Source organism: Chelonoidis abingdonii, chromosome 5 (genome assembly GCF_003597395.2).
Source record: "Chelonoidis abingdonii isolate Lonesome George chromosome 5, CheloAbing_2.0, whole genome shotgun sequence".
Lineage (NCBI taxonomy): Eukaryota > Metazoa > Chordata > Testudines > Testudinidae > Chelonoidis > Chelonoidis abingdonii.
This window is the reverse complement of record NC_133773.1, coordinates 39,417,819-39,429,073: the sequence shown is the minus strand read 5'-3', so window position 1 is coordinate 39,429,073 and position 11,255 is coordinate 39,417,819. Positions and strand designations below refer to the sequence as shown.

Here is an 11,255-nt window from a genome sequence, read left to right as displayed (position 1 = left end):
ACAAATTATTAAGTACTTTATTATCTCTACTGTGGTAGCCCCAATAATAAATTTTTGAGCTGATTAGTGTCAACATGGTTTGAATTTTTCAAATGTCAATAATTTTTTTCAGGGTTTTTGGATAGGGTGTAGTTAAAATTTCTTCCATTTTTTGACCTGCGTACAGAGCTGGCCACTTTTATTTTAAATCCAAACATTTCATAACTTTTTCACCGTTTTTAAACCTGCTGTAAGTTAGTGTAAATGTGTATATACCTCTTCTTTCTATTGGATGGATTCAAAACTACTAAACTTTTAGTCATACGTCCCTAATGCCAACAGCTAATGAAGATTTTCCCTGTATTACAAGCCCTATGTTTCTGGAGCAGCGGGACCAGGGTTGTGTCATCACTACTGCCATGAAGTTCCAAACGGCCATACGGCCTGATTGAAGTCAATATAAAGGGTCATATTGAAGTCAGTCAATTTTGGATCAGGGCTTTAGTGTGCTGAATAGTGACCTCCATTAAGAATTAGGTGGTTACAGATTTGCTACAGTATCTTTTGTATACTCCTATTCAGTAATAAAACTTCAAACTGCTTGTAATTTGTTTTGTCTCATTATAGCTAATTAGTTAGTATCTTAGCTATTACTCTTGATTTTCAGTAAATGAGCAGACTTTACATTTTTTATTTGATTATTTTAATCTATTTGCAATATGAATACAGTTGTGTGGGGTTTTTTTTGTTTTGTTTTGTTTTTCAGATATTGCCATTGGAAATCTGAATTCTTCTTCTAAGTTACTATATCAGGTAGAAATTAAACAGGTAATGGATATAGTAATGATCACAACATCATATAGCAAGTTTAGAGATTGTACTATACCATGCATAGTTAGCATACAGCTAACTGAAAATGAGGACTTATGGATAATATATCAAATTCACTTGAACAAACATCAGTTACTTACTGCAATGGTTACACGAGCTGTTAAGATTGCTTTCAAAACATGTCCTTCCTCTCTCAAAACACAGGTAATTATCAAGACAGGCAGGGTGAAAGTCCTAAACCGTGAACTCTGTGGTCAGATTTCCTAGACCGGTGGTTTTGAAACTTTTTTTCATTTACAGACCCCTACAAACTTTTGAATGGACTTGCAGACCCCTTTGGAAATATCAGGCATAGTCTGCAGACTGTAGGGGTCCACATACCACAGGTTGGAAATCACTATTGTAGACATGTTTGAAGACTGATTGGTCTTTTGGCCTTATGTTGTATGACAAGCATTGTTGTTTCTGTTTAGTATTTGTGCAATGGAAACAAGCAAGAAATAGAAGTTTCTAAAACTTTCCCAAAACTGGAATGTGGAGACATCAAGATTTTTATTGTACTGTCTACCTGAAATGAAAAGAGATCAACCCATTGGTGGATCTAGAACTGATCCTCTGGTCCTGGTGTTGGTGGACAACCAGTATTCACAGCTGAGACAGGACATTATTACAATCCTAGAATCCAGTAGATTTCAGTATAACATGGAAACTGCAACTGGCAAAGGTAACATTCCAAGTCTTATCAGTAAAGGAAGGGGAAATATGCACTATTTATGGAAAATATTTTAAAATTTGTAAATATGGATCTATTGCACTGAGACATTTTGGACAGATCGTATGTGGATTACAGTGTTGGCATGGCTGGTTTTCATAAAGCCAATGAGGACATTTTGCTTAGTGCCCACATAAAAGGCTTTCCATTGCACCTGTATAACAATTTAAGCCTTAAGGACTGTTGTGTAAACCACCGTTCTCCTTTACTTCATGTACCAAAGCTTCAGAAATTGTAATGGGTCCACTGGCTGGAAAAGACTGGACAATTTTCCAGATTAACCATTTCCCATTAATCAATCTTACTAGCTCAAATAAAATCAGCAGGACAAGTCCCACAAGACATTTCCAGAGCTATTTTACATGCTACTGTTGTTTGAGATTTGGGACCTCATGATGGGATTCAGCGAATTGTCTTTGACAACAACTTGAACTTTTGGCTACACAAGCTGATCTTTATAGATGCTGTCTCTTTCCTGTCAGGGAAAAAGCTCACATTGTCCTTCGATGGTACATCCTTGAGAACATGGATGACATCTTTTTTGGGAAAGAAGGTATGAGGATATATGTCAAGAATGTGATGCTAAGAACAAGAATTTATTAAAGAGTATAACCTTAATTGCCATGGCTTAGAGAGTAAGTACATTTTACTGCAAAAAATATAGTGTCAAGCAGTGATTGTGAACTATGAACTATACATACAATGACTACCTCTAGCAGTAATGTCAAAGGCACAGTTCCTCGGCTTCATGTTTGTCTATTTAGGTCAGCTGAGGATCTGGCCCTTGCTTACCTAGCTGTATCTAGAATTTAAGAAGTCATACATCCTTGCTTACATTCTGTTTATGTACATACAGTTAAGTTTCTGATAAATTGTAATGTTCAAAATTCTGTATTCTTACTGTCACCAGAATAAATTAATCTATGCAATTTAAATCCTGTTGAAATAAATGGTTTTTTTCCCCCTCTGACTTCAATAAAAGCAAGATTGGAACTGTCCATATTAATGTTACATACATTTAACAAATTACATAAAATTACACAAAATGTTGAGTATAAATAGATAAACATTGTACTCAGGTTGCTATTCATTCAATATAAAGATCGCATAGAGCCTAGAGATAATATCATTGAAGCATTGCTATTAGGTTTTAAAAAAAATTGCAGTGAAAATATAAGAACGTTTGTTGTGCCGAGTTCTCATAAGCTAATGACAGCTTCACTTATGTAAAAAGATGTGCACATTTTACAGTAGTTCGCTAAAAATAAAGATGAGGTAACATTTTCAATTTTATTCAGGTTAAGATCATATATATGCACCTTGAAATTCTCACATTAGTTAATTTTAACAAAATTAACATTACTCAGGAACCAACCTTCAGCCTTTACCCATGTAAGTAATCCTTAGTCAAACAATAAATAATGGGATTTCTCAAGGACTAATCATGTGAAAATTGGGCTTCTTACATGGGTAAGAATTACTCGTGAAAAATATCAACTTAATCCTTCTTTGTTAATTTGTTTTCTAACAACCATTTTATTAACACAGCTAGTTATTTGTGCAGTGCTAAAAGTGGGCAGATTCCTTCCTAGGTGATCAGTTTATTCCCCAAAACAATGTGAATCAAATCATGTGACTAGGGACAGAAAGAAGTGTGAGTTGGAAAAGATCAGAAGTTATTTTTCCACCTTGAGAAGTAGACTCAGTCCTTGTGTTAGCATGTGTCAGGTACATTTTTCAAGCCCTGGCGATTAAGAAAATCTCTTCAGAAAGGCTTTGTCCTGTCTGTCTTTCCTCTTTTTGGTCCTTTGGAGATAACTGCCAAAACCATTTGTGGTAAAGCCTCTGTCCCAAATCTGGACCTTAGCATCCAAAATTTGGGGGCTTAACATGAACTCCCCCAAGCTCACTAACAGCTTGGCTCTGATCTCGCTGCCACCAACCAGGATTCAGTGCCTGGTACACTAAAGCCCCCCAAAATCGTCCCTGGGGGACCCCTCAAGACCCAGAACCCCTGGGTCTCCTATCTCAAACAGGAAAACAAGTTCCTCCCCCTTGTCTCCTCATTATCTGATCCCCAGCTTCCCTCCCTGGGTGAGCCTGGGCGATACAGTACTTAACTCCTTGAATACAGAAACAAAGAGGCCCATTAACCTCTCCCTAAGGCGATGCATTCAAACCTAGTAAAGCTAACATAAAGAGAGTTTCCACCCCCCCTTTCCTGTAGCTTAACCAGAGAAAAACCAAAAACCTCAACCAGGTTTTAAAAAGAAACTTTATATAAAAAGAAAGAAAATACAGAAAAATATAACCCACTGCATTAAGATGTCAATTACAGGCTCTTGCTTATAAGAATTAGGAATACACAGTCTGATTCAAAAAATAGCCAATTTAAACCAGTCCAGCAATTACACCCATGTAAATACAAACCAAAGCACATAACAGCCTATTGCTTGGTTTCCTTTGTACTCACACTTGATAGTAGAATATTAGAAAGAAGATTGGAGTTAGCAGAAAAGCTGTTTCAATCCATAGCCGGGAGAAACAAAAGACCCCGAGTTCCTTTCCCTCCCAGACTTTAAAAAAAATCCAGTTCTCTGATTGGTCCTCTGGTCAGGTGCTTGATTCCCCCCTGTCCACCCCTTACAGGTAAAAGAAAATTAACCCTTACCTATCTACTTATGACACCATTGATAGTTGTTTTTAAGATTATAAAGCAGCTCAAACACTGACTACTTCAACAGAACCAATTCCTGTGAGTAGAAGTGTCAGCTTTTGAAGAATTTTATAAAGTATTTTCAGCAAATCAGTTTTCCCTCTGCCAGGCAAAAAGAAGCCTACTGATACTGAGTACCTCATTGCTGCATGTGGGTTTGGGGACCAAGGACCTTATTTTGAATGGGCAGAACCTGCACCGTTTCAGAGGCTCTTTGACTCTATTAAGGCTGCATGCAAGGCTTGCAGTCTTGGGGCCTTAGAACGTGACATGTCCTAGCGGAACCTCTTGTCATGAGCCATGCCCAGGTATAGCTTGTTAGGTTTGGACATCTGGGGTGAAATTTTCCGCTGAAGTCAATGGCAAAACTCCAGTAAGAGTGCAGGATGTCAACCTTCATATTCAGTAAAGGTATTCTTTACCTTGGATGTCTTCTCAAACAGTATTTTAAACTAGCATTGTTGCTATATCACATAGAGATATGTACAGCAAAAATCTAATATTTGAACTCCAAAAATGAATTTAATGATGAGAACGAAACAATATTTAAGGTTCTCTGTATCAGTACTCTTACTATGTGTTAGTTCCTCAAACTAGCCTTCAATGTTTGGGTGCATGTTTGGCCTTATCTGCATTGTACACTAGCACTGGTTATGCTATAGCACCGATGGCCAGGTTGTCTAAATGCTGAACTCGCTAGGGCTCCCAGACTGATGATGTAGTCCTAAAAATTCAATTTATACATAAGCTCTGCATTCATATGAGCTGCAAAAATTACAGATAACAGACAAAATGTTCAAGAATAAGAGCCTAAAATTAGGGGCCTAAGTCTATATTCAGGCATCAAAAGACTGGATTGTCCAAAATGCTTAAGTGATTTAGGAGCAGACATTGAATTCAATAGGATTTGTGCAACTAAATAATTTAGGCACTTTTTAAAATGTCATTTTTAGCTGCTTAAATATGGATTTAGGTACCTAGTTTAAGGCTCCGGCTTTTGAAAATTGCGACCCTTTTCTTCAAACCTGTAGGACTCATGCCCTAATATTTTGACTGTGCTGTAGTTTATCATTACTATTTACTAGATGCATATGTTCATCAGAGAGAGCCACTCAAGAATGGAAAAATCATGAAAGGGACTCTTTGGGTTTCTGTAGATCTCTTGTTAAAAATCTGCCACCATGCTGAAGAGAAGTTTTGGATGTTTTTTCTTGCCTGTCATGTAATTGACCCTACTCTGTGGACTGTTAAATTATCCTGGAGATTATAAATATACACAGAGAGAAAAATATTCCTCCTCCCTCCTCCAGAAAAAGCAGTTTTGTTGCCTTTATAGTGGACCAGATTGTGCCAGATGGTAGAAACTTTAAAAAACATTGCTGGAGGAGAAAAGCCCCAGATCCTCCTAAAAGGTCTTTTCCTTCTCTTTAAGTTACATATGTTGAACACTCTGCCATATTGTCAGTTTTTTCAGCATGTTTTTCAGCAAAAAACACTCTCAGTAAAAAAAGCAGCTTCATATGTTTGTTTTCCCAGTAATATTGCCTCCTTCCTTGGTTCTCCTCTTCTCTACAAGTACATGCATCAGATTACATTGGTTTGTAACAAGCTAAGGAGGAAAACATTTGTTAAAATATTAGCAGCATATCACCGTTGTGATCTTTCCCTACTCTCACTTGTGGAGCTAGAAGTTTAGTTCCAGAGCCTTCTGTGGTGAATATTTTCCAAGACGATTTGCTAGCTTTCCTGGTGTATTCAGCTGCCAAAACATCATGTTAGTTTTCCAAAATGAAAACAACCAGTAGTTGGTTGAAGAAGTTCCTTCTTTTTGTTCAAGGGCAATAAGATTGCTTGATCAGAGATTTTTTTTTTTACAGTATTGTTGAATATTATAAGGTTCTCTGCACCTGTTCAGCAGATAGCTAAGCAGCCTCCTGTGGAAGGAGTTCCATAGGATGCCCTTTAAAACCTCACCCTTTGGAGCCAGGTAGTGAGAAATAGATGGTGCTATAATAAAGTTGATAATACTGGTCTATGTAGAGAAATAGAGAAGTCATTACAGATAGCCTTATAAAGAGGCTAACACATTTTATTAACATGTAGAAATTAAAAAAAAAACACTGGATGGAATCTGACAAGATATGTGAAATTACTTTTTGTCATTTTAATTAATTTGCACCCATGTCTGGTAGATAATTTTATGCCACAAATAATTGATCAGGGACTGAAGTAGAAATGAACAATTCAGGCTATGGTTTAAAGGGAATTAATTCTTAATTAAGTTGGCTTACTTTGGATGTTCATCTTTAGGGAAAATCAGCTGCTAAGCATTTGAGATACCTTCACTTAATTTAATATGAGGAAAAGCTTTCATGAGAGATTTAAGGCACTTTGCACATTAAGGAGATCAGGATGAAGTACCTGAATCAAAGGTCAGGAACAGAATTCATGTTGACATTTAAGGGTGTAGTATATTACACTTTTCAATATTACAGAATCACCACTGGATTGGGTCGATCTCAATTTATGCCAGGGAGTGAAGTAAAGCTGTGAAGTCCAGAAGTCTGTGTTTGTAAAGGAAGACATGAATTAGTCCAAAAGAGATTTTTGTGTGTGAAGAACTGCTCTTTGGTGTTTTCCTTATATATTTCTATTCAGAATTTCCAGAAAGTGTAAATAATTTTTTTTCTTTCAAATGCAATATGCAGATATCTATTTTAATTTTTTTTACTGGCACTTTAGACATTGCTCAGATAAGTATTACTTCCTTAAATTCTGCATTCAGACTTATACTTATTCACTGTCACTTGTTAACAAATGGATTTTTGTGCTAATTTTCAGACCTACTTTACAACACAGTGGCATCCCTTTGGCCAGATCAGAGTCTTGCAGGTTGTTTCTGTTAGGGAAGTTAATGATGGAGTTGGGTATCTCTGATGCAATCCTTTTATTTACAAAAAATGTACAAGATACTTTTTACCTGAACACAAGAGGAATCAAACAGCAGGAGACAGTTTCTTTGCTCACAGCTCCAAGCCATTTTTAGGCAGCACTCAGCCCTAAAAGTTCTGTTTCTCGGCTTGTCTTAGGGGCATGCTCCCGCACATAGGTGCTGACTCTGAGAAAAATTAGTGGGTGCTTAGCACCCACCAGCAGCCATGCTCCTCTCCCTCCCACTACTCCTGCCCACTGGCAGCCCCTTCTGATCAACTTCTCCCCCACCTCCTGAGCATGGCAGAGCAGCTGTTCAGCGGCATGCAGGAGGTGCTGGGAGGGATGGGGAGGAGCAGAAATGGGGCATACTCAGGTCAGGGGGCAGGATGAGGTAGGGCGAGGGTGGAGCAGGGCCAGGAAGAGGCCGGGTGGGGGTGAGTCCTTGGGGGGAACGGGTAGAGTGGGGTCAGGGCCTGGGGATGAATGGGGGTTGAGCATCCCTGGGGAAAATTAGAAGCCGGCGTCTGTGATCTAGCACTTATTCAGGCTGTGTCTGGTGCCTCCATGCTGCATCCTTTCTCAGCTTCTCTGGTCTTCCTGATATTTCTCTCACAGACACACAAACCTTTACAGGACAATAGCCAGCAAAACCCCTTCACCCACATGTGCCTTGATGGGCCATTGTTTTGGGAGTTGAGCTGCCCATGTTCTGGGGTGGAGGTTCCTATTGTTTCAGCTATCTAGTTTTGTAAAGGAGCTTAATGGCTTCTCACAACTATTTTAAATGAAAGATGGTGGTTCTATCTCTGTTTCAAAGAGGTTTAACCCAATCATAAACATGGAAAAAGACTATCTAAAAATGAATATGAAGAGAGGTTTAGTTATGTATTTCAAGTAATTGCAGCATTTTCTAATAATACATTTCAGAATTTATTTTAAGCTATAAATATATAGATCTCTAAAAATCTAAAAAATGAAAAAAAGAAGTACGTTGACGGATTTACAAAGGTTTTAATGTGTAATTATGGACCATATTTTTAAATGTATTTCGGTGCCTAAAAATTTAGATAGACTTGCTAAATCGACCCCCACTGCATCAATTGCAGCAGAGTCGATCCCCGGCAACTGTAGATATGGCCAAATGTCTATGGTGCTTACCTTCCACCCTGAGGAATCCCTTTGCAGAAGTCCCCACTATTCAGCTGAAATGGCATAGGTATATTAACATTGTTGCATGCACGGAGGTTGGTATTGTCCCTTGTTGTTTTTCTGTCCTTATATACTCTCCAGCACAAGGAGAGGGTTGTGATGTCATTGATTCTGTCTGATGTGCCCTCCCGCTCTTGCTCTCTCATCTCTCTCTAGACCACAAATTTATAAAATTAAGTGTGTAACATGATTAATTTCTTAAAGAGTTTACAGGGATCAGGAACTGGAGCAGTCCTGCCAACTTATGATTTTATTGCATGTGTCTTGAAGTTATGTATTAAAAAAAAAAACCCTGTGAATCATTTAAAGTAGGGGTAGGTAACCTATGGCACGCGTGCCAAAGGCAGCATACAAGCAGATTTTCAGTGGTACTCACACTGTCTGGGTCCTGGCCACCAGTCTGGGGGCTCTGCATTTTAATTTAATTTTAAATGAAGCTTCCTAAACATTTAAAAAAATCTTATTTACTTTACATGCAACTATAGTTTAGTTATATATTATAGATTTATAGAAAGAGATCTTCTAAAAGCGTTCACATGTATTATTGGCACACAAAACCTTAAATTAGAGTGAATAAATGAAGACTCGGCACACCACATCTGAAAGGTTGCCGACCCTTGATCTAAAGTATGCTTCTAGCCCTCTTGGTTGTGAAGAAAGGCTGGGAAATGTGAAACCTAAAGACTGAAAAGACAGAAGGCAAATAAAAAGACCCAAACTCTATTATTTTTAAAAATTTTATGATTTTAAGCTAATCTCATGATTTTTTGGGCATCACCCAATTTCTTAACTCTTGGGGTTGTCAACACTGCTGAGGTCACAAAGAGAAGTTTAAGAAGTCTGAAGTTGGAGATGTTTCTTTGGCACTTCCTGGATAAAAGGACATTTTCTCATTGCCACCAAATGTATTCTTATAAGCGGAAGGCATTGAATGAAATTATTTCAATAGATACAAAAGCAATTTTAAAAACTTCTAAGAAAAAGCACTCTTTTCATGCTGTTCCTTTCAGGCTTCAAGGCAGTTGCAAAATAAATAATTTAAGAAGGAAAAACAAATGAGAATAATAATATACCATCCTTTCTTTTACCATATGAGAGTTTTCATGTTTCAGTTTTCATGTTCTCCCCTTGACTGACAAAGAAAGTTCTTGTATTTTCCTTGGAGCTTATCAGCCTATTTAATGACTCCAGCTAGAGGTAGTTTAGTCTTTAATTAAAATACAATTTTCAGTTTTTTAGTACGTTAATGAGACAGCAAAAATGAATTCATTGAGAGAGGAATGGATATCTAGACCTTACAGCAGTGAAAGTTAGAGGCTCATTAGCAGCTAATTATGCAAAACACAGTAGATAAATAAACCTGTTATGATGTAAAAAAGCCTCAGTGCATTACCTAATGACATAAAATGTTTACAGTCTGTGTTGGGTAAGATATAATGTCTTACTGAAATTATTAATGACGTATTTAACAGTAACACAGCTTGAATCACAATTGCTTTACAGGTACAAGCTTGAAGGCAAGGAAACATAACCACAAACTATAGTTGCTGGTTCTGTGGTCAGTATGACTATCTCAGAAATCTTAGAAGGAACTTGTATGTTTTATGGATAAAAACAGTCAATTTCTGAATAGGGCGGAGTTTAACATTCGGTATTATAGCCAAGATTTTCAAAAGTGACTAGTGATTTTGGAGCTAGATCTACAGAGGGAGTAAGGTGCATTTTGCCACTTTAGGCATATAAGTTCAAATTTTAAATCCTCAAAAGCCCCACTCATGTGTCGCCTAACGTTCCCAAGCCTCCTAAGGGATTTCATCAATGGAAAATTAGTTATTATTTATTTATTTATTATTACATGTGCACGGTCCTCACACCCAGGCCTAAAACTAAGCCCAGGCAGGATCCTCAAACTAGGTGTCGCCTTGCCCATTTTGCCTGTAGGGTCCAATACAGTAGCCAATCTACTGAGACCACCTAACAGACTGGGCCCCCTACAAAATGCCACCAGTGCTGGAGGACGAAGTGTTGGTGGTACCCATTCCACCTTATAACTTTTAGCCCAGTGATTAAAGCACTCACTCAGGATGTGGGAGACGCGGTATCTGTTTCCCGCTCTGGCTGATGGGAAGCAGGGGTTTGAACTCATCTCCCACAGGACAATAGAATCATTCTCACTCTGTCTCTGCTTTAATGCATATTTAATTATTTATTTATTCAAAGTGGAATGGCCTCAACAGAACAGATTGAGAGAGCCCCATATTAAAATATCCCATAGTCCATTGGGAGGTGGGAAACCCCAGTTCAAATCTTTCTCCAATAGGCAGAGGGGGAAATTAGATAAGGGTCTCCTATAACCTGAGTGAATGTTGTAATCACTGGGCTAAAGATGATCAGGGAGGAGCTGTCATTGTCGTCCTCCTCAGCCATTTTGTGTAGAGTTAGGCAGGTGCCTGCATTGTTCTTCCAAGAAATGGTAAGATGCCTCTATACCTGGAGAGGGCACCTAATTCTCCCCATGCATTGTTTCATGAGCATAGCGACCTAACTCAAGGCTGTGGATTCCACGAGGTGATACAGTATCTAGAAATTAGGTGTTTCAATGCTGGGTGAATCTAGCCCATGATGCTGTTTTGGGGTCCAAGCTGTTTTGGGGTCCATATCTTAAAAGATCCTGATTGTCTGAAACTACTGAGCAGCCACCCTCTGAAAACCAAGCCCAGGTTTACTTTTGAAAATCTTGCCCACATGTGACTTAGAAAAAAAAGTGGTTTAGTAGATATAAATGGCCATAAAAGTGTACACAACCAAGACTGA

At 38.2% G+C, this 11,255-nt stretch overlaps 1 pseudogene; it reads left to right on the top strand.

Moving 5' to 3' along the window:
* The first annotated feature begins 1,383 nt into the window (after positions 1-1,383).
* LOC116817665 (bifunctional heparan sulfate N-deacetylase/N-sulfotransferase 4-like) lies at positions 1,384-2,185 on the top strand (annotated as a pseudogene).
* The last annotated feature ends 9,070 nt before the right edge of the window (positions 2,186-11,255 follow it).